The 5,060-nt window shown below is 33.6% G+C and overlaps 1 long non-coding RNA gene across 1 annotated transcript; it reads left to right on the top strand.

The window, feature by feature from the left end:
* The first annotated feature begins 2,434 nt into the window (after positions 1-2,434).
* On the top strand, positions 2,435-2,970 carry LOC132045796 (uncharacterized). Its single transcript, XR_009412527.1, has 2 exons — positions 2,435-2,674; positions 2,724-2,970. It is a non-coding gene; the product is annotated as an uncharacterized LOC132045796 (long non-coding RNA).
* The last annotated feature ends 2,090 nt before the right edge of the window (positions 2,971-5,060 follow it).

Raw genomic sequence — 5,060 nt, 5'->3', positions numbered from 1 at the left:
GGAATCAAAAGGCAAATATGCCATTCTTTTTATATACATCTCTCATAATGAGCAAGTCTTAAGACAATTTCATAAAAGCCTGGTCATGAAAACTTACCAAACCTTACAAGTTGAGAATAAATTCCAACAAAATATGTGCCCAAAATGAACAGGAGACGTCCTCTTCATAGGCATAAGGAGTTTAGGCCCAAAACTTCACCCAATAATCGGATGATTAATTCCGGATGAAAATTAAAGGAGTTAAAATTCAATAAAGCCACAGATAAAAAGGCTTCGTACCAGAGGAATTATTCCTGGTTAGTTCCTGATTAAACCTAAGTTAAAATTCTGATTAAGCCTAAAGACCCATTATCGGATAAGACATGTCAGAGTAAAATGCGTTCCTTCTGGAACAAATAGGTAGGACTATCCCCGATTAAAATAAGATAAAGTTAAAAAAATTATTAGGTCAAAAAGACCAATTACCGGATAGAATATGTCCAAGTAAAAGTTATTCTTTAAGGAGCAATGACAACCGGAGGAAATCATATCTGGTAAAGCTTAATATTTTAGACAAATTTTGTCCAAATATATAAGCAAAAAAATTATTTGAAAGGTAGGTCGAGTAAACAAAAGCTCAAAGACTGAAGATAATCAAGAAATTTCGTGCAAGATATGACAATTTAAAAGCAAAAAGATTCGTTCATTGATAAAAGGGCCGAAAGCCCAGCGGTGTTCCAGACTTGAATAAGCACGGATTCAATTGTCAAAATCTAAAGAAGGTTATTTAAAAAAAAAAAATGCATAACATAGGCACTCTGCCCGAAGGCACCAAACCCAAATGAGCGAAGCTAAAGGAAGGCACCATGCCCGAATCCTCATACTTCATGCTCAGTAAAAGATACCGGAGATATCCCGAACTTACTCCAGAATAAAGAAGTAGCCTGAGGACTGCCAGATCAGCCCCAGAAAAATAGAAGGAACCATAATCGAGAACCGGCTAGACCCAATAAATGTTCATTTCCAGTAAACTATCATATAAGCAAAGTTGTAAACACTTGTACATTCAAGTAATGGAATAAGCAAAACTTACACCTTCTAAACATTCTTGTATATGTTCGAATGAACAAAATCATTCTTAAATTTGCTCACACTTAGAAGCAAATAAGAATTACGAATCCAAATAATTGTGCCCAAGTGTTTCAAAGGCATCAGATCAAATGAATCTAGCCTATTTTAAAGGCATTGAATTGTCTAAAAAGTTGGGATTGAGTAAAAAATTCCAACAACTATACCCGAAGTGAATAAGAGACGTCTTGTTCATAAGCATAAAAACAAGGTCCCTCTCTTATAAAGTCGTTCAGTTAAATGGCTAAAAGGTCGGAAGTTTTGTTTCTCGATCGTAAAGTTAACCGGATGCGTTAAATTCCTGGACTTTACCAAAACCAGAAGTAGAAAATTCCTGGTCATTAACATCCCCGGTCCGGATACAAACTTGTGGCCGGCTAAGAAGCAATTCAACATGTGACCTTTATAGAAACGTTACAAAAGGCCTCAAGATCCCTCTAGCCTTCATTAGGCTTTATTAGCTTTTATTACCTATTAATTACCTTTTAGCAGTTCTACCCGAACACAGGCCCAACAGTCAACCGTTATAGATGTTTAAAGGTTTCATCCGGACACAGTTAATGGCTGCATTCAATACCATTTATGGCTCATTAATATTCATTATTGCTCGTCATTATGCGGTGATCATAATGGCTGAGTATTTCAGGGGATCATTAAAGCCCTCACAGCCTTAGTATAAATAGGGGGAGATATTCCATTTGTATACTGAATTACAGAGACTTATCAATCAAACTGCCCCCGTACACTTTGAAGGATTTTTTTTTATTTATTCTCATTGATTTACAATACACTATTTGTTTGATTTGATATCTGTTTATCTGCTCAAATTAATATACGTATCCTTAAAACAACTATACAAATTCAATTGTACTTTTTTGGGGTAAACTTTTTTAGCAAGCAGTTTTTCTTTCTTTCTATTTTTTATAAAGATTTTTACATTTTTTTCTACGAATTTCAATATTGTCAAAGTGGAAATAACTCACAAAATTTATCTATTAATTAAATTATATTGGACCTCAAATATTTGGGGGCCTATACAAATTCACTGACCTCCCATTTAAGCCACCCCTGGTTGGATAGCATTTCAGAAAGGACTAAGACTTTCATGATTTTTTATAAAGATTTTTTACTTTTTTCGAAAATTCAATATTGCAAGGGAATGCCACTCACAAAATCTAGGATTTAAACTCTATTAATTAAATTTTTTAGCATTGAACCATTATATTTTTAAAGTTATGGGTTCATATACTATTTATTGTAAATTTAGTAAATTTTTACATATAAATTTGTACACCGCATCGAAAATTTGGGGTTCAATTGAACTCCAAATTATAATGCTACATCCGCCTCTGATTGCCACTTGTTGCAAAGACTATGGAAAGTCTCCTGCGTATTAAGTTAAAGAACAAGAGTGGCAAACTGTTTTAGACAATCAAATATGGGAATTAGAGGAAACGGCAATAGATCTTTTTTCGTCATTTTGTACTTGAGCTACGACGATTTAGCCCCCATCTTGAAGCGTTGTTTCTCAGATTGTGTCATTTTTCCTAAAGATACGGTCATAAATGTAGAAGAAAAAAGGAAAAAAAAAAAAAAAAAAAAAAAAGAAGAAGAAGAAGAAGAGGTTGATCAGAATTTGGATGGCACAAGGTTATCTCAGCTAGTTGAAAATAACCAACAGGAAGCAAAAGGACGTGAGTATTGCATGAACTTAGCTATGCGCTCTTTCTTTCACGAGTTGAAGACAAACGACAAAAATTCAAGTGTGATAATATCTTGCAAAGTTCATGATGTAGTGCAAAAAGACGTGAGTTTAAGTCTTCTTTTGTTCACTTTGTTTAATTTCCTTTTCATTTTGCACCATATCTTTTTCTTCCTTTTTTTGTATATTTACTATTTTGTCCTCATGGATAATTGAAGAAAATGAGTCCTATTATTGTTTAACAAGGAAATAAAGAAAATTGAGGGGAAAATAAAGGCGGATTTTGGATTTAAAGATTGTAGGTTCCTACAATAATTTTAGGTTACTATAAAACAATAACTAGGTTGTAAGTTGTTTGCTAGATTCGCCGCTGGGTGCAAATCATTGAAAATATAAAATTATTGGGTGTGCGAACAAAGTGCTACATCACAACAACAACATACCCAGTGTATGTGTGAGGCCTTTTGGGGAAAATCGTGGGGGCTAGGCCCAAAGTGGACAATATCACATCATGTTAAGAAAATCTTTGAGTTGTTTTACCTGAAATTTTTTATCAGAGTCAATGATTCGAAGGAACGAGCATGGAAATGGTGGAGTGATGGCGTGAGCCCAACTTAGAGTCTTTGCCCGTCTAGACGTCTTTACTGCTACCTTACTGTAGTTTTAAAGACGAATACACACACACAAAAAAAAGTAGTGGGCTTTGGTGCCATAAATACTTTATTGATGTGGGTGGCACACAATTAATCTCTAAATTAGCCCATGATTGATGATGGATCATGTAAAACTTAGTTCGATAAGGAGATTGTTGGGTGTAAGAACAAAATCTCATATTAGTAGCTAAAAGAGAAAATAGCCAAATGAGCCCTCAACGTTTGACTAAAATTCCAATTACACACCAAATCTTTGCGGGTCCTATGACCCCCCCTTGTCATTTTAAAAGTAGAATATATTGCTTCCTAAATGCTGAGTGACATGAGGTGGCAAAGAAAGTGTATTTCACTCTCTTTGAGAGAGTGAAGGCAAAAGACAAGTATAAAACTAATTAATTATACACATGTCATTTTTTAATTCACACCTATACAATTATTTGATTAAATTTCTTTAATCCATTAATTTAAACTGAAATATCTTTTCTTACATTTCATCATCTTCCTCATCGCCATAGATAGACATTGGACCGATGCCCTCTGATTCTTTCTTCTGTGATGTCATAGCTATTATGTGAATAATTCAATTAGGGTTTTTAGTTGATGAATGATAATTCCATTAATTGTTAAAGGACCAGAAATCCAGTCATATCTTAAGAAGTCTGGTTAGAACTGGTTGCTTCTCACTAGTTTCAGTAGGCCATGGCCGACAAACGGAGGGGAGGGGAAGAGGGTGAGAACAGAGGTGGGAGAAGAGGGAATAGGGCAGTGGCTGATCGGGAGATGGAGTTCGCCGGAGCTCCGGCATGGTAGCTCGTCAATGGTGGCAATGAAGAAGGGAGGAGCTGAAATTATTAAAGAAAGCCAAATGAGAGAGGAAAATGTAATATATATATATATATATATATATATATATATATATATATATATATATATATATATATATTAAAAGAAGATAAGGAAAAGAATAAGAAAAATATTTAATTTTTTTTTTTAATCAAATGTCTTTTTATAACTTTTAACTATTTATAATACATATATATTAAGAATGCCAAGAACTTTTGATGAGTAGTTGGGATTTTGGTCAAACGTTTGGAGCTCATTTGGCCATTTTCTCATAGCTAAAAAGAAGAAGAAAATCTTTTTATAAAGTATTGTTGAATACTCTTAATGGTGTGAGATGTTTTTGAGAGAATTATACGAGTTTGTCCCGAAACGGACAATATTACATCATATTAAGAGTATCTTTGAGTTATTATAACCCAACAAAAATAAGATATAAATCACAAAAAGAGAGCATATATATTAAGAATGCAAAATGCCAAGAACTTTCGTTGTTATCTAATAACATCTACACATACGTTATTTCCTAACAATCTTTCCGAAATCAATAGTAGATGTTGATTGATTGCACCTTTAACTATAAAGTTATAATTACCAAGTACCAACTAATTTTCGGTGAGTTAATGCTATGATTAATCAATCATATAATTCACTGATGTACATTTGACCATTGATTACGTTTTTTAAACACCAAATTAAACCAATTGCGTCGGGTTTTTAAATTTATACACCAAACCAAACCAATAAAATTCGGGTTT

This window comes from Lycium ferocissimum, unplaced genomic scaffold (genome assembly GCF_029784015.1).
Source record: "Lycium ferocissimum isolate CSIRO_LF1 unplaced genomic scaffold, AGI_CSIRO_Lferr_CH_V1 ctg797, whole genome shotgun sequence".
Lineage (NCBI taxonomy): Eukaryota > Viridiplantae > Streptophyta > Magnoliopsida > Solanales > Solanaceae > Lycium > Lycium ferocissimum.
The sequence above is the reverse complement of the archived record's forward strand: the minus strand, read 5'-3'. Positions and strand labels throughout refer to the sequence as shown.